Below are 21,754 nucleotides of genomic sequence, written 5' to 3' on the forward strand. Positions count from 1 at the left end.
CCATCAGCACTGCAAAACTTCCCTGGCAGACCTCCAGCAGCACTGCAAAACTTCCCTGGCAGACCTCCAGTAGCACTGTAAACCTTCCCTGGCAGACCTCCATCAGCAGTGCAAAACTTCCCTGGCAGACCTCCATCAGCACTGCAAAACTTCCCTGGCAGACCTCCATCAGCAGTGCAAAACTTCCCTGGCAGACCTCCATCAGCAGTGCAAAACTTCCCTGGCAGACCTCCATCAGCAGTGCAAAACTTCCCTGGCAGACCTCCATCAGCACTGCAAAACTTCCCTGGCAGACCTCCAGTAGCACTGTAAACCTTCCCTGGCAGACCTCCATCAGCACTGCAAAACTTCCCTGGCAGACCTCCAGCAGCACTGCAAAACTTCCCTGGCAGACCTCCAGTAGCACTGTAAACCTTCCCTGGCAGACCTCCATCAGCACTGCAAAACTTCCCTGGCAGACCTCCAGTAGCACTGTAAACCTTCCCTGGCAGACCTCCAGCAACCACTGTAAATCTTCCCTGGCAGACCTCCAGCAGCACTATAAATCTTCCCTGGCAGACCTCCAGCAACCACTGTAAATCTTCCCTGGCAGACCTCCAGCAGCACTGTAAATCTTCCCTGGCAGACCTCCAGTAGCACTGTAAACCTTCCCTGGCAGACCTCCAGCAGCACTGTAAATCTTCCCTGGCAGACCTCCAGCAGCACTGTAAACCTTCCCTGGCAGACCTCCAGCAGCACTGTAAATCTTCCCTGGCAGACCTCCAGCAACACTGTAAATCTTCCCTGGCAGACCTCCAGCAGCACTGTAAATCTTCCCTGGCAGACCTCCAGCAGCACTGTAAACCTGCCCTGGCAGACCTCCAGCAACACTGTAAATCTTCCCTGGCAGACCTCCAGCAACACTGTAAACCTGCCCTGGCAGACCTCCAGCAACACTGTAAACCTGCCCTGGCAGACCTCTAGCAGCACTGTAAACCTGCCCTGGCAGACCTCCAGCAACACTGTAAATCTTCCCTGGCAGACCTCTAGCAGCACTGTAAATCTTCCCTGGCAGACCTCCAGCAGCACTGTAAACCTGCCCTGGCAGACCTCCAGCAGCACTGTAAACCTGCCCTGGCAGACCTCCAGCAACACTGTAAACCTGCCCTGGCAGACCTCCAGCAACACTGTAAACCTGCCCTTTCAGACCTCCAGCAACACTGTAAACCTGCCCTGGCAGACCTCCAGCAACACTGTAAACCTGCCCTGGCAGACCTCCAGCAACACTGTAAACCTGCCCTGGCAGACCTCCAGCAACACTGTAAACCTGCCCTGGCAGACCTCCAGCAACACTGTAAACCTGCCCTGGCAGACCTCCAGCAACACTGTAAATCTTCCCTGGCAGACCTCAAGCAACACTATAAACCTGCCCTGGCAGACCTCCAGCAACACTGTAAACCTGCCCTGGCAGACCTCCAGCAACACTGTAAACCTGCCCTGGCAGACCTCCAGCAACACTGTAAACCTGCCCTGGCAGACCTCCAGCAACACTGTAAACCTGCCCTTTCAGACCTCCAGCAACACTGTAAACCTGCCCTGGCAGACCTCCAGCAACACTAAACCTGCCCTTTCAGACCTCCAGCAACACTGTAAACCTGCCCTGGCAGACCTCCAGCAACACTGTAAACCTGCCCTGGCAGACCTCCAGCAACACTGTAAACCTGCCCTGGCAGACCTCCAGCAACACTGTAAACCTGCCCTGGCAGACCTCCAGCAACACTGTAAACCTGCCCTTTCAGACCTCCAACAACACTGTAAACCTGCCCTGGCCGACCTCCAGCAACACTGTAAACCTGCCCTGGCAGACCTCCAGCAACACTGTAAACCTGCCCTGGCAGACCTCCAGCAACACTAAACCTGCCCAATCAGACCTCCAGCAACACTGTAAACCTGCCCTTTCAGACCTCCAGCAACACTGTAAACCTGCCCTTTCAGACCTCCAGCAACACTGTAAACCTGCCCTGGCAGACCTCCAGCAACACTGTAAACCTGCCCTGGCAGACCTCCAGCAACACTGTAAACCTGCCCTTTCAGACCTCCAGCAACACTGTAAACCTGCCCTGGCAGACCTCCAGCAACACTGTAAACCTGCCCTGGCAGACCTCCAGCAACACTGTAAACCTGCCCTGGCAGACCTCCAGCAACACTGTAAACCTGCCCTGGCAGACCTCCAGCAACACTGTAAACCTGCCCTTTCAGACCTCCAGCAACACTGTAAACCTGCCCTGGCAGACCTCCAGCAACACTATAAACCTGCCCTGACAGACCTCCAGCAACACTATAAACCTGCCCTGGCAGACCTCCAGCAACACTATAAACCTGCCCTGGCAGACCTCCAGCAACACTATAAACCTGCCCTGACAGACCTCCAGCAACACTATAAACCTGCCCTGGCAGACCTCCAGCAACACTGTAAACCTGCCCTGGCAGACCTCCAGCAACACTGTAAACCTGCCCTGGCAGACCTCCAGCAACACTGTAAACCTGCCCTGGCAGACCTCCAGCAACACTGTAAACCTGCCCTTTCAGACCTCCAGCAACACTGTAAACCTGCCCTGGCAGACCTCCAGCAACACTATAAACCTGCCCTGACAGACCTCCAGCAACACTATAAACCTGCCCTGGCAGACCTCCAGCAACACTATAAACCTGCCCTGGCAGACCTCCAGCAACACTATAAACCTGCCCTGACAGACCTCCAGCAACACTATAAACCTGCCCTGGCAGACCTCCAGCAACACTGTAAACCTGCCCTGGCAGACCTCCAGCAACACTATAAACCTGCCCTGGCAGACCTCCAGCAACACTATAAACCTGCCCTGGCAGACCTCCAGAAGTGCACTGTCATGTAGGTCACTGTTATCTCGTTGCTTTATCGTTGATAAATCAAAATATAGACTGTGTGTGCTCTCTTTTTACAGTTAAATAAATATAGGATTGTCTCTTCTTGCAAGTGTGTGTGTTCTTACCTATTTGTGGTTGTAGGGGTCGAGTCACAGCTCCTGGCTTCGCCTCTTCGCTGGTCGCTACTTGGTCCACTCTCTCCCTGCTCCATCATAGTTATCGTGTGTGTCTCTGTATTCGCCAAATTGTGGTTACAGGCGTCGAGACTCAGCTCCTGGTCCCGTCTCTTCACTGATTGCTGCTAGGTCCTCTCTCTCCCTGTTCCATGAGCTTTATCATACCTCATCTTAAAGCTTTATATGGTTCCTGCCTCCACTACCTCACTTGCTAGGTTATTCCACTTCCTGACTACTCTATGACTGAAGAAATACTTCCTAACCTCCCTTTGACTCATCTGGGTCTTTAACTTTCAATTGTGAACCCTTGTTTCTGTGTCCCATCTCTGGAACATCCTGTCTCTGTCCACCTTGTCTATTCCACGCAGTATTTTGTATGTCGTTATCATGTCTTCACTAACCCTCCTGTCCTCCAGTGTCGTCAGGCCGATTTGCCTTAACCTTTTTTCGTAGGACATTCCCCTTAGCTCTGGAGCTAACCTTGCTGCAAACCTTTGCAATTTCTCTAATTTCTTGACGTGCTTGATCAAGTGCGGGTTCCAAACAGGTGCTGCATACTCCAGTATGGGCCTGACGTACATGGTGTACAGTGTCTTGAACGATTCCCTACCAAGGTATCGGGACGCTATTCTCAGGTTTGCCAGGCGCCCATATGCTGCAGCAGTTATCTGGTTGATGTGTGTTTCCGGAGACATGCTCGGTGCTATACTCGCCCCAAGATCTTTCTCCTTGAGCAAGGTTTACAGTCTTTGGCCACCTAGCCTGTACTCCGTCTGCGGTCTTCTTTACCCTTCCCTGATCTTCATGACTTTGCATTTGGCAGGGTTAAATTCGAGAAGCCAGTTGCTGGACAAAGTGTCCAGTCTGTCCAGGTCTCTTTGAAGTCCTGCCTGATCCTCATCTGATTTAATTCTCCTCATTAACTTCACATCGTGTGTGTGTGTGTGTGTGTGTGTGTGTGTGTGTGTGTGTGTGTGTGTGTGTGTGTGTGTGTGTGTGTGTGTGTGTGTGTGTTTACGTGGGTAAAATACGTCATATGTTTGTTATTATTGTACATTTATATATTTTTATATTTAGCTCCTTTTAATAGTTAAAATAAATAACTGTCATTTTTTAAATAGTATAAATATTATAAATTTATCTTGAAAACCTTATTTAGGCGAGTTTATTGGGTTTAAACCTATCTGTCAACTCGTTTGTCGTGACGTGATCGGTCAAGTGACTGTAACTAACGTCTTAAAGCCCCTTATCCCTTAGCGTCAAGAAAAGAACAAAAAAGGCAGTGACTGGAAAAATACACAAATATGGAAATGGACACTATAGTACAATTTAGGACATTAATTACAGGAAATGTTTTTGACTGTGGCTTCTTCATTGGCGAAACGTTTCCTCTAATGTCCTAAAGACTGTACGTGTCTTTTTCCACATCGTGTCACCAGTATGTAAGTATTTGTTTTTCTGGCTATAATTACTATTGCCAACTTGTAAGTCCAGATAATGAATATTATGGTATTCCATTAGTTGAAGAATCAGACACTTTTCCAACATTGGGGTATCTTTATTGTGGGAACGTTTCGCTAACAAGTTGCTTCCTCGGTCCGGTAGAGAGATGAATGATGGAAAATGAGGTGGAGGTTCAAGTAATCAGTCCCTTAACCTTGAGTCGATGTGTTCAGTCCATCAGTCTTGAGAAAAGTACAGCATATGCGCGGACAAGTGACTTGTATACTGCAGACAGGAAAGGTGAAGCAGCAGGTGGCGGCGTCACTATTGGAAAATTCCACTAGTGTAGATTAGGTCACGCCTGTAGGTTAGGGAAGCGGTTAAGAATTCTCTACATCAAGATACCTAGATGTTGCTGTGTCTTGTCAGTTTTCTAAACCATTTACATCATAATGGTATAACATACTCAGATACGGAAAACTTGAGGAAATTGAAAGTGTATCAGGGTATACAATAAATTCTAACCACACAGTAGAGTGAAAAAATAATGTGAAGGACCTGGGAGTGATAATGTCAGAGGATCTCACCTTCAAAGACCACAACAATGTATCTACCTCATCTGTTAGAAAAATGATAGGATGGATAAAGAGAACCTTCAAAACTAGGGACGCCAAGCCCATGACGTTCTTCAAATCCCTTGTTCTCTCTAGGCTGGAATACTGCCCCCTTCAAGGCAGGTGAAATTGCTGCCCTGAAGAGTGTACAAAGGACTTTCACGGCACACACAAGTACGATAAAGCACCTAAATTACTGGGAACGGTTGAAGTCCCTTGATCTGTATTCCCTGAAACACAAGCTACATCATAATATACCCTTGGAAAATCCTAGAGGGATTTGTACCAAACCTGCACACGAAAATCACTCCCTACGAAAGCAAAAGACTCGGCAGGAGCTGCAACATTTCCTCAGTAAAAAAAACAGGGGCGCCACGAGTACACTAAGAGACAACACAATAAGTGTCAGGGGTCTAAGACTGTTTAGCCCTTAAACTGTCCAAACAGATCTACGTTCACATGCGTAGTGCTCCAAAAGTAGATCTATGTTTTTTTTTACATATTTCCAAATATAACAAAAAAGTAGATCAAAGTTTTTTTATACGTTTTCAAATGTAAAAAAAATCTACGTTGTTTTACATACTTTCAAATGTTGAAAAAACGTAGATCTACGTTCGGACAGTTTAAGGGTTAACTGCCTCCCAGCATACATAAGGGGGATTACCAATAGACCCCTGACTGTCTTCAAGAAGGCGCTGGATTGACAGGCGCCTAAAGTCAGTACCTGATTACCCAGACTTTGGTTCATACGTCGGTTTACGCAGTAACAGCCTAGTTGATCAGACCCTGACCCACTACGAGGCCTGGTCTCTGACCGGGCCGCGGGGGCATTGACCCCCGAAACCCTCTCCAGGTATACCTACAAGTTGATAAGCGAGACACGTGTGCCCTTGGTTCAAGTCTTAAGAAGTTGAACCCCACCCGAGGCTGAGGGACTGACCACCTCAGACTACTCCATCAAGGTTGAGGGACTGATTACACCATCTTGATCACTCTGTTACTTCTGCTGTCTCCATATCTGCAGTCTCAGTATTTATTGAAGCAGCCTGCTGTGTAGGCGAAACGTTTCGGAATGAAGACACAGCTGCATATGTGCCCTACTTGCCAAGTCCAGATTAGCTTAAAAAATCTAATTTACTGTGAAATTATTTTCTCGTGCAGTTGAGCATTTGAATATTTTTAATAAAATTACTTACACGCTGAACAAAACTGAATATTCCCAGGTAGGGTACCGTCATTCACTGGTAATTTTTCAAAGAATCACAACCATTCTCAGTTTAAGGGGGAACGTTGTTTAACGTTCAGTGCAGGAAGAAATAATTCCCTAATATTCAGTGGAGAGAGAAATACTCGGTAGAAAAGATAAACATCGTTAAATATTCAGTGGAGAAAGGAACTCTATATGATTTTTAATGAAAGGAGTGATATTATCTAACGTCCAAAGAAGGAAGGATGATCACGAGCGATCCGAGCAAGGTGTCCCCCTTGTCCACTAAGCTCAGCCTCCTCTACCTCAGTGCATGCGAAAGAAATAGTGCAGGGTGGACAAACAGTAATGCAGCAAAATTTAAAACTATTTATTTATTTATTATCACACCGGCCGATTCCCACCAAGGCAGGGTGGCCCGAAAAAGAAAAACTTTCACCATCATTCACTCCATCACTGTCTTGCCAGAAGGGTGCTTTACACTACAGTTTTTAAACTGCAACATTAACACCCCTCCTTCAGAGTGCAGGCACTGTACTTCCCATCTCCAGGACTCAAGTCCGGCCTGCCGGTTTCCCTGAATCCCTTCATAAATGTTACTTTGCTCACACTCCAACAGCACGTCAAGTATTAAAAACCATTTGTCTCCATTCACTCCTATCAAACACGCTCAAGCATGCCTGCTGGAAGTCCAAGCCCCTCGCACACAAAACCTCCTTTACCCCCTCCCTCCAACCCTTCCTAGGCCGACCCCTACCCCGCCTTCCTTCCACTACAGACTGATACACTCTTGAAGTCATTCTGTTTCGCTCCATTCTCTCTACATGTCCGAACCACCTCAACAACCCTTCCTCAGCCCTCTGGACAACAGTTTTGGTAATCCCGCACCTCCTCCTAACTTCCAAACTACGAATTCTCTGCATTATATTCACACCACACATTGCCCTCAGACATGACATCTCCACTGCCTCCAGCCTTCTCCTCGCTGCAACATTCATCACCCACGCTTCACACCCATATAAGAGCGTTGGTAAAACTATACTCTCATACATTCCCCTCTTTGCCTCCAAGGACAAAGTTCTTTGTCTCCACAGACTCCTAAGTGCACCACTCACTCTTTTTCCCTCATCAATTCTATGATTCACCTCATCTTTCATAGACCCATCCGCTGACACGTCCACTCCCAAATATCTGAATACGTTCACCTCCTCCATACTCTCTCCCTCCAATCTGATATTCAATCTTTCATCACCTAATCTTTTTGTTATCCTCATAACCTTACTCTTTCCTGTATTCACCTTTAATTTTCTTCTTTTGCACACCCTACCAAATTCATCCACCAATCTCTGCAACTTCTCTTCAGAATCTCCCAAGAGCACAGTGTCATCAGCAAAGAGCAGCTGTGACAACTCCCACTTTGTGTGTGATTCTTTATCTTTTAACTCCACGCCTCTTGCCAAGACCCTCGCATTTACTTCTCTTACAACCCCATCTATAAATATATTAAACAACCACGGTGACATCACACATCCTTGTCTAAGGCCTACTTTTACTGGGAAAAAATTTCCCTCTTTCCTACATACTCTAACTTGAGCCTCACTATCCTCGTAAAAACTCTTCACTGCTTTCAGTAACCTACCTCCTACACCATACACTTGCAACATCTGCCACATTGCCCCCCTATCCACCCTGTCATACGCCTTTTCCAAATCCATAAATGCCACAAAGACCTCTTTAGCCTTATCTAAATACTGTTCACTATGTATTCATATTTGTATGTATATGTATGTATGTATATAAGCTTAAATTTATGTATACATATGTTTGCTTGCATATGTTTGTCAGTACATATGTAAAACCTTTTGCATGTGTGTGGGTATATATGTGTATGCATGTGTGTGTATATTTTCTTGCGTGAATGTATGACCATGTATGAATGTACATATGTATATGTGTGCATGCATATGTACATAGATTATCATGTGTGTGTGTCCATATGTATGTACGGATGTACTCTTGTGCATATGTACGTTATGTACATAAATAATGCATGTGTATAAGAATGCTTGTGCAAGTGTATGTATCCTTGTGTGCGTGTATGTGACATGTGTGCCTATGTATATGTATACATATGTATAAGTGTACAAATGCATGTGTATGAAGATAGAAACACTTTAGGGGAAACTTTTAAAAAAATCAGCTATTCGAGTGTCTTTAAAAAAATCAGTATTTTCAGGGAATTTATTCTATAGTTTTTATTATGGAAAACAATAGACCGTATCTACGTACAAAAATATTTTATATACAGCTTAATACTCGTTGTAAATTTTGTATTAAAAAATATCACCCGACGGTATAAAGATACACTAACGCTGGGCCAGAGATAATCTTCTGTGTCAAGATTCCAGAGTGTTGCTGTGTCAGGCAAGTTAATTAGGGAGCCTTTACATGCGTGTCTTTCATCTTGAAGAATTAGATACATTTGCAAGATCTGGGTATCTTTATTTGTAGACGGTTCGCCATCCAGTGGCTTTATCAGTACAAGGTAATAATGTGAAGACTGTAGAACTGTATACAAGAAGAGGTAAGTAGTCCCTCAGTCTTGGAGTTGGTTAAGAACACCGTAGTCTCGAGACTACGGTGTTGTTCAATTCCAAGGCTGAGGGACTGATTACCTCATCTTTTGGTATATAGTTCTAGAGTCTTCACATTATGTGAAAACTACGGTGCCCTTCACCAACTCCAAGGCTGAGGGACTGATTACCTCATCCCTTTGTATATAGTTCTACATTTTTCACATTATGTCCTTGTATTGATAAAGCCACTGGATGGCGAAGGGTCTTCACTAAAGATACCCAGATATTGCATATGTGTCTAATTCATCTTGTCGGTATTACATACCATTCCTGTACATCTTTCATCCTTTCAGTATTATATTCCAACGGTGTAATAATACTAGACTGACGCAGCAACACCGAGGAATCTTGGTACAGAGGATATCTTCGGCTCTGTTGGCTACCCTGACGGAATGGCCTCTTCAATAACCTATCTCGCCTCTTCCCAGCATGCCATTCCTATGAGAGATGACTGTACTCAAACGTTCACTCACGAGAGGAAACTCCTGTTGCTCTCAGGCACATCAGTCACAAGCTTAGCTATATTAATATGGGAAACACGATAGCAGGTTACACTTGCTGAAGAAAGAACGTGATACAACACACTTAATATTGGACAATTTAAATTATAAATTATTGTTTAACTCCCTGAAGAACCTTTGCTCAATATTACACCATTTGTGAACTAGGATAATCTGTGATTAATATATTTTTTCCCCACCAACTTGCATCTTACGCTTTTAATAAGACTGGTCTTTAGTTATGGGCAACCTATCATTTATGTTTCCTTGACAGAGTAAGCTGTCTTTCTTTTATGTGGCATGTCTCTGTGTAAAGCTTGATAAAGCTTTACACCACAATCCCTGCTCCACCACCACAATCACCTAGTCTCCCTATATATATTTTTTCACCATCTTTTTCTTTTTTTGTATCTTTCAGTAGCGAGTGAATCGTTGATACAAATCTGTTGTATCTTGCTCATTAGCCTTTTACAGTTATTCAGTTGATTTTGACTGGTGTGCAGCAGTTGATTTTGACCGGTGTTCAGCAGTTGATGATTAAGGTTCAAATGGTTTTTGAGTTCGGCAACTCTGGCCTGGTACATCAGTAACTGTTGACTAGTTTTAAAATCAGCAGGTGATTGTTGGTTTAACAGCAGGTGACTAGTAGTTTAGCAGAAACTAACTAGTTTATCAGCAGCAGTTGACTAGTGCATTAGTAGCATTTGACTGATTTTTAGCAGCAATTAAATGATGTATCAGCAGTAATTTTTAGCATATTTTAATTGAAATCAGCAGCTGTTTAATAGTTCAGCAGTTGTTGATTGGTGCTCACCAGCAGACTTGGTGATCTGTTTTGATCTGGGCTTGGCTATCTAGTCATGGTTCGAGAGATTTTAAGAGTCTCTGTGACATCTACTCGTTTAAAAGTTCTCTGGAAATTCTTCCTCAGTCGGACCTCCCCTGGGGTTGCCTAGGCTGAACAAACGACGGACGTTGAAGAGCGAGATGAGCTTCACATATGGTAGCCATTTCGTTAACTTCCACTAAACATAAGCTTGAACATCGTCAGCCGTGTTGATATGAAACTCCTCTAATAGCATAAATGTTACCAACTTACAGAATCACGAATTACCTCTGTTGTCTTGCGCCACTGAAGAAAGGCTAATTTTCTTTGTTTGGGAAAAATCATGTAAGACTGTTTTTTTCTGCTAGTACTCTTGCATATGGTATGCTTTAAAAGCAGCAGACTTCATGAATTCATAATCCTTGCATTCCTGGGAGGACATGATGGCAGTCCTCTCCCAACCATTAACACGCAACCTGGGATGCAGTAATGCTGCCTAGTGCTGCTCTGGCCAGTGGAAAGTAGCATCCGGGTTCTCGTTAAATGTCGATCTTGGTCTCGTAGTTAAATTCCGGGATAAGTGCAGCAGCATTTTTAATATTAAATCCCAGCGGTTGTCCATCATTCAAATCACCTTCATCCTTATTCACACTTACATTATTTGCATTAATATCAATCCTAGCATTCATCTGTCTTTCATGGTGCAGCTCTTTTCCCCGCCACTGTTTTCCAGGATATGTTAGTCAACAGCGGTGGCTGCTCTTTTGCCTATAACATTCTGACACTGGTTGTTACTATGTTGCTGTGTCTACTGATCAGCGTTTTCTGGTTCCTGCTGAACATCGCTGGGGTCAGCACCACAGTGTTGCTGAGCAGGGTAATCCGTATTATTAGGAGTTTCTCCGAAGAATTGTGGAACGTTATGTCTGCGTTTCTGAGAGTCCACGAGTATTAAATCAGTTGCTCCACTCACTTTCCCCTCATACCTTCCATTCTTAGTGTCTAATCTATACATTCGTTCAGAACTTAAACTCTGCACCTGAAATTTTGATACCCTCGGCTCGTAACAAACCTGACAGCTCTTGTTATCTTTAAGGAGACCACACCAAATTCCTCAGACCTAGTTCCCTGAACAGCATGGTCAAATTTCTCTGGTGTGGACGCGGTTCCGATGTTACTAGTGTTATTGTTTCCTTTAGACAAAAAGGGTATAACGAACAGGTAAGTACACATTGAAAATCTAGAGGAATATTTCATTAACTTTTCTATTAAAACAAATGTAAAAGTTCAGTCGTACGGCAATACAAATCAATAATAAACTTTTAACTAAAATTCACAAGATCCTAAACAATAATATAAAATTTATTCCTTAATGGATTACTCTTAAAGATGTCATCTTTCGACTTTCAGAAAGGCAGAATAAATGCAGACAGGAGGATTTAAAAGTAATCTCATTGGAAAATCCACGTACAACACTCATACAGGTCACCCGGTTCTGCTGACTCTTTGATTCATATTACTTACGGTATATCAACAGCAGGTGACTGGTATATTAACAACAGGTGACTGGTGTATCAGCAGCAGGTGACTGGTGTATCAGCAGCAGGTGACTGGTGTATTAGCAGGTGACTGGTATATCAGCAGCAGGTGACTGGTATATCAGCAACAGGTCACTGGTATATCAGCAGCAGGTGACTGGTATATCAGCAGCAGGTGGCTGGTATATCAGCAACAGGTGACTGGTATATCAGCAGCAGGTGACTGGTATATCAGCAGCAGGTGACTGGTATATCAGCAACAGGTGACTGGTATATCAGCAACAGGTGACTGGTGTATCAGCAACAGGTGACTGGTATATCAGCAGCAGGTGACTGGTATATCAGCAGCAGGTGACTGGTATATCAGCAACAGGTGACTGGTATATCAGCAACAGGTGACTGGTATATCAGCAGCAGGTGACTGTTATACCAACAGCAGGTGACTGGTATATCAGCAGCAGGTGACTGGTATATGAGCAAAAGGTGACTGGTATATCAGCAGCAGGTGACTGGTATATCAACAGCAGGTGACTGGTATATCAGCAACAGGTGACTGGTATATCAGCAGCAGGTGACTTATACCAACAGCAGGTGACTGATATATCAGCAGCAGGTGACTGGTATATCAGCAAAAGGTGACTGGTATATCAACAGCAGGTGACTGGTATATCAGCAGCAGGTGACTGGTATAACTGCAGTAGTTGGCAGGTATATCCCATCATGTTAAATCATTTCTCCTCATCCATGTTCACTGATGACCGTCCTAACTATTGTCCACACGTAGCAAGCATGACTTGCCCCAGACCCAGATCAGCTTGGGTCACCAAAACCCTGCCTCAGGTCTGACCTTACTGTGGTGACCAAACCTCCCCTAAGAAATACACAAAGCATGACGTATCTAGTTACTAAGTTGCCACTGAGTTTTACTGGGTGTATCCCAGTTATAAACCTATCAAGTTCTTCACTATGTTCAGTACAAAATTTGCACAAGGCTTACTAGGCTTAGTCCAACTATGGTTACGAAGCGTGAACTAAGATCTTCACTAGCACTGGTCAGCAAGCATCCACCAGGACCACTAGGTTTGGCTGCGCTATAGTCCAAAAATATAAATTTAGACCTGCACTAGGCCAGGAGTCTGACTAACGCTGAAATCCAATACGATTCAATTCCCAGCTCGTCGCCCAGAGTGCTACCAGACACACAATCTTCCTTTATTGATTTCCTATTCTGGAGTCTTCAGCAATCAGCTTCTCTGGTACTTCAATTTGACCTAAATTGGACGCTCCTGAAGTATTAATCACATATATTTGGCTTCAATTCCTATAGAAATCAGTAACCTGAGCAATATATATATATATATATATATATATATATATATATATATATATATATATATATATATATATATATATATATATATATATATATATATATAGATAAAACTAGTCACTTAGCAAGACCTCGTTTAAAATTAAATCCTTTTAAAATTTTCTCTTTTACGTTTCAAGATACATTTTTTTTTATTTTTTATTAATGCAAAAATTAATAATTTTGTACCAAAAGAACTTTAGAAAACTTACCTAATCTTATTATAACAAGCGCAATTTAATTTAGCCTAATCCAACTAAATATATTTTAGACAAGTTTACAATAATTTATTAATAAATAAACACAGTGAAATATATTTTTTTCGTCAGGTTTAGAATGATTTTTGCGAAATTATTGCATACACAAATTTTCGCTTGTCTTATTCGGCAAGAAGAGCGTTGCTATATAAGCCAAAATCGCAAGTTTTACCTACTCGACACGACATGTATATATATATATATATATATATATATATGATTTTAAAATATGCAAAACAACCACTGTGAAAGAGTAGTGAATTTCCAAGCGCTTTCGTGACTACTCACATTGTCAAGGAACTATGAAAGTAATACATCAAAGGAAGGCAATTAAAGGGCTTAGACTACACCTCACAGTCAACCCCCACAACAAAGAAACACCTGACGCGAGACAACACCGGACTCATAAGAAAAGAGGAACACTGCAGTAGGTCCGCTGGTCCAACTAGACATGTCATCACGACATCCCACCAACAAATCATTCTACCCAAGAAATAAGGCTTATTATTTGTCCAATGTATTATTAAACTCTAACCAAATTTTATTAATTATAAATGAATCTAATTTATATAAACCAAAGGAAATATTCATATTATTGTCAAAACTGCTTTTTATGAAACAAGATTCAATTATATTCCTGTCGACCATGGACTTGCTTGATACAACTTTCTCAACTTTTTGAAAATCAATTGGATGGTTAAAATCTCTTACACGAATAAATAGAGCATTGGAATATTGTCCAGTTCTAATGCTATATTTATGTTGTTTTAATCTAAGTTCGAGATTTTTACCAGTTTGACCGTAATAAACTTTATCAAAAGTTTTTTTTAATGTATCAAGATTTTTAAATACAACTTTAATATTAAAAGTCTTAACAAGAGAAGGCATATCAACCAAGTTTTCATGATAAGGAAGAACCAACATATTTTTAGTTGAATAAGGCTGGTTGTCCTTTTTTGGGTTGTAAAAAGTATTTCTAGCAATTTTAAATGATTTATCAATTACATTTCTCGGGTATTTCAGATCATTGGCTATTTCATAAATTTTGGATATTTCTTCATCTATGAACTCTGGACTACAAATACGTAAAGCTCTCAAAAACATTGATGAGAAAACAGACAGTTTGACTCTATCTTGATGCGAGGCATAATAGTGGACATAGGAACAGTTATTTGTAGGTTTTCTGTAAATTTTAAATTTGAATTCATTATTACCCTTAATAATTAAAACATCTAGAAAAGGCAATGAGTTATTTTCTTCAAACTCAACAGTAAAGTTTATAGAATGGGCTAAGCTATTTAATTTGCCAAGGAAATGGTGTATATATGTACATTCTTGGGCATAAGACATAAAATATCATCAACATATCTGAACCATTTAGCTCTATTAGGGAAGATTGTGTTAAGCAACCTTGTTTCAAAAAATTCCATGTATAGATTACTAAGAACAGGTGAAAGAGGATTTCCCATTGCCATACCAAATTTCTGAGTGTAAAATTTATCATTAAATACAAATTTTGCATCAACAATGCAAAGTTTAACAAGTTTAATGATGGTAGGAACTGGTAATTGTAAATTATAATTAACGAGTTCTTCAGATAAGAAACTTAATAAATCATCAACAGGAACTTTCGTAAACAAGGAAGTAACATCAAAACTAACCATGTTAAAATCATTTAAGTCAGTCAAGGAGCTTAATTTATCAACTAAATCTAAGTTGTTTTTAACATTGAAGTTAGAAATTTTACCAACAATAGGGCTCAAAATGTCAACAAGCCATTTGGATAATTTACACGAAACTGATCCTATGGAAGTAGAGGTACTTAATAAAGTGTCTCACTTACACGTAGACGATACTGTTTACCCTCGTATACCTGCAACAGATAAAATATAGGTAAGAGTTTGGTAATAAAGTAGACGGTGAAAGTGAGAGAGAGCGGAAGAGAAAGGGCGAGAGAGAGCAATAGAGGGCTAGAGAAAGTGGGAGTGCCCGAGAGCGATAGAAAGCGAGAGGGCGAGAGAAAGCAAGCGAGGGTGGGGGAGAGAGAGAGAGAGAGGGCGAGAATGAGAGAGGGTGAGAGAGCGCGAAAGAGCGAGGGCGGGTGCACAAAAGAGAGCGAGGGCTAGCGAGAGCGAAATAGAGGGTGAGAGAAAGAGAAAATGAGAAAATTTTAGCTTTTGAAAATGCAACATCAGATCCCACTTACTTAGAAGTGAGCAGCCTGGCCATCATGGTCATGCATATGAAGCAGCAGCCTCTCGTGTACTGGAAATGTTGAACACTGCCTGGCATTGTGCAAAACTCTGAGGGATTGTGGAACACTGGTAAAATGTGAGGGATTGTGGAACACTGGTAAAATGTGAGGGATTGTGGAACACTGATAAAATGTGAGGGATTGTGGAACACTGATAAAATGTGAGGGATTGTGGAACACTGATAAAATGTGAGGGATTGTGGAACACTGATAAAATGTGAGGGATTGTGGAACACTGATAAAATGTGAGGGATTGTGGAACACTGATAAAATGTGAGGGATTGTGGAACACTGATAAAATGTGAGGGATTGTGGAACACTGGTAAAATGTGAGGGATTGTGGAACACTGGTAAAATGTGAGGGATTGTGGAACACTGGTAAAATGTGAGGGATTGTGGAACACTGGTAAAATGTGAGGGATTGTGGAACACTGGTAAAATGTGAGGGATTGTGGAACACTGGTAAAATGTGAGGGATTGTGGAACACTGGTAAAATGTGAGGGATTGTGGAACACTGGTAAAATGTGAGGGATTGTGGAACACTGATAAAATGTGAGGGATTGTGGAACACTGGTAAAATGTGAGAGATTGTGGAACACTGATAAAATGTGAGGGATTGTGGAACACTGGTAAAATGTGAGGGATTGTGGAACACTGGTAAAATGTGAGGGATTGTGGAACACTGGTAAAATGTGAGGGATTGTGGAACCCTGTGATGGATAATTAGAGCACTGAACATATGTAGAAGCCCTGAAAAATCCTTTAAGTGGATCACTAAGAAATATTTTGAGCACTGGGGGATTATAGAATATTCTGAGCAACACTGTATCAATGAGGAAATGTAGCCCATCTCTTCCATGGATCGAACCTGACTGCTTCCCATTCCCCCAGTGGTTCTTTGACCTCTATATATTCAGCGCTCCCATGTGTCAAAATAATAATAATAATAATAATAATAATAATATAGGTAACGACACAAGTGCGAATAATGTGAGGTTTCGCTCTCCAGGAGATTTATCAAGCCAGCTTGATAAAGCTCCTGGAGACCGACACGTTGCCACAAAAAAATATCGCTTGCACTTGTGTCCTGTTACCCAACGATAATATAAAACGCTCATTAGCATTTAAAATGAAAAGTTTAAAAATAATAATAACATATAGGACGAATCTGACAAGTGTACTGTTGTATAGAGTGCAAATAAGCTCTCTGGAGCTGTCATGGATATTTTCACCAATAAAATCTAAGTCTTTAGGCTCTCTTGTTTGCAACTAGACAATTCCTTCGTTCTTCTCTTCTTTAGTATTGGCTAGCGAATTTACGAATATTTTATTATTCAATTTTATTTTGATTTAATCACAAATGTATTACTAGACACTTGTCAGTAATCGTTGTCCATGTCATCAAGCGCTGGGACGGCCTGTCCAAGTACCTCTCAGTACGTAAGTTTTAGACAGTGATAATAATAATAATAATAATACCTTTATTTACTACCAGTACATGTACAAGGTATACAGTCCTAGCTGACAACAATGACATACTACTATATAGAAACTCCCTTGTTATGCTCTGCATTTCGGGCAAATTAAGTCACTGTCCTTGGATGCAACCCACACCAGTCGACTAACACCCAGGTCCCCATTTTACTGATGGGGAACATAGACAACAGGTCGAAAGAAACACGTCCAAAAACACGTCCAATGTTTCTACTCTGGCTGGGAATCGAATCCAGGCCCTCGCCGTGTGAAGCGAGAGCGTTTGCCACCAGAGCCCTCAGTGGGTCACAGATGTGGTGGGTCCCCTAATTTCGTTTCATCTAACCTTGCGATTTTAGATGTTAGCTTGTGAACGTAAAATATAAAAATCAAAGGGACTGAAGATGAGAAAGGCACAGTACCATGACTGGAACAATACATAAATAACCCGGACATAGACAAAGTTACGACGTTTAGGTCTGACTCCATCCAAGTCGGATCGAAACGTTGTCATATGTTTGTTTCCTACGTGTAGCTTATTTGTGGACTGGAAAAGACTGTTTTTTTAAGGAAATTTACCTCATACGTTCAACTAATCTGATATTTCCCTATTCAAAACTGCTCATGTACAAGGAGACCTTAACTAATTAATATTTATTTTTTATTAACACATCGGCTGTTTCCCACCAAGGTACGGTGGCCCAAAAAAGAAAAATTTTCATCATTCACTCTTATCACTGTCTTGGCAGAGGCGCACTTACACTTCAATTACAAAACTGCAACATTAATACCCCTCCTTCAGACTGCAGCACTCCTGGCACTGTACTTCCCACCTCCAGGATTCAAGTCAGTTCTGCCGGTTTCCCTGAATCCCTTCATGTTATCTTGCTCACAATCCAGCAACACGTAAAGTTCCAAATACCATTTGTCTCATTTCGCTCTCATCTAACACGCTCACGCATGCTTCCTGGAAGTCCAAGCCCCTCGCACACAAAACCTCCTTAACCCATCTCTGCAACCTGTCCTAGGCCGACCCCTACCCTCCACTGCAGATTTATGCGCTCTCGAAGTCATTCTATTTTGTTCCATCCTCTCTACATGTCCGAATCACGTCAACAACCCCTCTTCAGCCCTCTGGATAATACTTTTGTTAAGCCCGTACCACCTCCTAATTTCCAAGCTACGTATTCTCTGCATTATATTCACACCACACAGTGCCATCAGACATGACATCTCCACTGCCTCCAGCTTTCTCCTTAGTCCAAAATTCATCACCCATTCTTCACACCGATATAAGAGTGTTGGTATAACTATACTCATACATTCCTCTCTTTCCTTCCATGGATAATGTTCTTTGTCTCTACAGACTCCTCAGTGCACCACTCACCTTTTTCCCTTCATCTGTTCTGATTCACCTCATCCTTCACAGACCCATCTGCTTACACGTCCTCTCCCAAATATCTGAATACATTCACCTCCTCCATACTCTCTCCCTCCAATCTGATATCAGTCTTTCGTTACCTAATTTTTTTTATCCTCATCACCTTACTCTTTCCTATATTCACTTTTAATTTCCTTCTTTTTACATACCCTACCAAACTCATCCACCTACCTCTGCAACTTCTCTTCAGAATCATCAGTGTCATCAGCAAAGAGCAACTGTGACAACTCCCACTTTTTATGTTAGATTTTCTTTTAACCCCCACACCTCTTGCCAAGACCCTCGCATTTACTTCTTTTACAACCCCATCTGTAAATATATTGAACAACCACGGTGACATCACACATCCTTGTCTAAGGCTTACTTTTACTGGGAAATAATCTCCCTCTCTCCTTCATACTCTAACCTGAGCTCCACTATCCTCGTAAAAACTCTTCACTGCTTTCAGTAACCTATCTCCTGTTCCATACATTTGCAACATCTGCCAGATTACCCCTCTATCCACCCTGTCATACGCCTTTTCTAAATCCATAAATGCCACAAAAACCTCTTTACCCTTATCTAAATACTTCTCCCCTATATGTTTCACTGCAAACACTTGGTCTACACTCCCCGCCCTACACTTCCTGAAGCATCCTTGTTCAGCTGCTATCCTGCTCTCATTCTTGCTCTTAATTGTTCCACTAATAACTCTACACTTTACCAGGTATACTCAACAGACTTATTCCCCTATCATTTTTTTCACTCTCTTTTGTCCCCTTTGTCTTTATACAAAGGAACTATGCATGCTCTCCGCCAGTCCCTACGTACCTTACCCTCTTCCATACATTTATTAAATAAAAACACTAACCACTCCAAAATTATATCCCCACCTGCTTTTAACATTTCTATCTTTATCCCATCAATCCCGGCTGCCTTACCCCCTTTCGTTTTACCTACTGCCTCACGAACTTCCCCCACACTCACAACTGGCTCTTCCTCACTCCTACAAGATGTTATTCCTCCTTGCCCTATACACGAAATTACAGCTTTCCTATCTTCATCAACATTTAACAATTCCTCAAAATATTCCCTCCATCTTCCCGATACCTCCAACTCTCCATTTAATAACTCTCCTCTCCTATTTTTGATTGTCAAATCCAATCGTTCCCTTGGCTTTCTTAATTTATTAAGCTCACTCCAAAACTTTTTTCTTATTTTCAATAAAATTTATTGGTAGCATCTCACCCACTCTCTCATTTGCTCTCTTTTTATATTCCTTCACCACTCTCTTAACCTCTCTTTTTCTCTTCATATACTCCTCCCTCCATGCATCACTTCTGCTTTGTGAAAACCTCTCATATGCTAACTTTTTCTCTCTTACTACTCTCTCTATATCATTTCACCAATCGCTCTTCTTCCCTCCCGCACCCACTTTCCTGTAACCACAAACTTCTGCTGAACACTCTAACACTACATTCTTAAACCAACCCCATACACCTTTGACCCCATTGCGTATACTCTCACTAGCCCATCAATTCTCCAGTATTTGATTATATCTTACCCTAATTGCCTCCTCCTTTAGTTTATAAACTTTCACCTCTCTCTAACTTGCTGCTTCTATTTTCCTTGTATTCCATCTACCTTTTACTCTCACTGTAGCTACAACTATAAAATGATCTGATATATCTGTGGCCCCTCTATAAACATGTACATCCTGAAGTCTACTCGACAGTCTTTTATCTACCAATACGTAGTCCAACAAACTACTGTCATTACGCCCTACATCATATCTTGTATACTTATTTATCCTCTTTTTCTTAAAATATGTATTACCTATAACTAAACCCCTTTCTATACAAAGTTCAATCAAAGGGCTCCCATTATTATTTACACCTGGCACCCCAAACTTACCTACCACACCCTCTCTAAATGTTTCTCCTACTTTAGCATTTAGATCTCCTACCACAATTAATCTCTCACTTGGTTCATAAGTTCTTACACACTCGCTTAACATCTCCCAAAATCTCTCTCTCTCTTCTTTACACTCCTTTCTTATCCAGGTGCATACACACTTATAAAGACCCACTTTTAGCATCAGACCCTTATTTTAATCTACATCATCCTTGAATTTATACATTTATATTCCCTCTGCTCCTATCAAAACTGATCCTTCAACAATATTGCTGCCCCTTCCATAGTTTTAACTCTCACAGATTCTCCTGATGTAATCCCATTTATTTCTCTCCCACTCAAACTCGCCTATCTCCTTCAGCTTTGCTTCACGTAGAGCCAGGACATCCAACTTCTCATTCATAACATACCAGTCATCGCTCTCTGATCTGCACTACATCCACGCACATTCAAGCATCCCAGTTATATAAAGTTGTTGTTCTTATGTTTTTTAAGAGTTTATACAGGAGAAGGGGTTACTAGTTCATTGCTCCCGGCATTTTAGTCGTCTCCTACAACGCACATGGCTTACGGAGTAAAGATTCTTTTCCACTACCCCATGGAGAATAGAAGAAATAAAGAACACGAAATATAAAGAAAAGAAAACCCCAAATGGGTGTGTGTATATATATATATATATATATGCGTGTGCACGGCTGTGCAGTGTGACCTAAGTGTAAGTAGAAGTAATAGGATACACCTGTTATCCCGCGTGTTTGAGACAGAAAAAAGACACCAGCAATCCTACCATCATGTAAAACAATTACAGGTTTTCGTTTTACACTCACTTGGCAGGACGGTAGTACCTCCCTGGGTGGTTGCTGTCTACCAAACTACTACCACAAGACGGTAGTACCTCCCTGGGTGGTTGCTGTCTACCAAACTACTACCACAGGACGGTAGTACCTCCCTGGGTGGTTGTTGTCTACCAACCTACTACCACAGGACGGTAGTACCTCCCTGGGTGGTTGCTGTCTACCAAACTACTACCACAGGACGGTAGTACCTCCCTGGGTGGTTGCTGTCTACCAAACTACTACCACAAGACGGTAGTACCTCCCTGGGTGGTTGCTGTCTACCAAACTACTACCACAGGACGGTAGTACCTCCCTGGGTGGTTGCTGTCTACCAAACTACTACCACAAGACGGTAGTACCTCCCTGGGTGGTTGCTATCTACCAACCTACTACCACAGGACGGTAGT

The sequence above is a fragment of the Cherax quadricarinatus genome, chromosome 3 (assembly GCF_038502225.1).
Source record: "Cherax quadricarinatus isolate ZL_2023a chromosome 3, ASM3850222v1, whole genome shotgun sequence".
In the NCBI taxonomy this organism is placed as follows: domain Eukaryota; kingdom Metazoa; phylum Arthropoda; class Malacostraca; order Decapoda; family Parastacidae; genus Cherax; species Cherax quadricarinatus.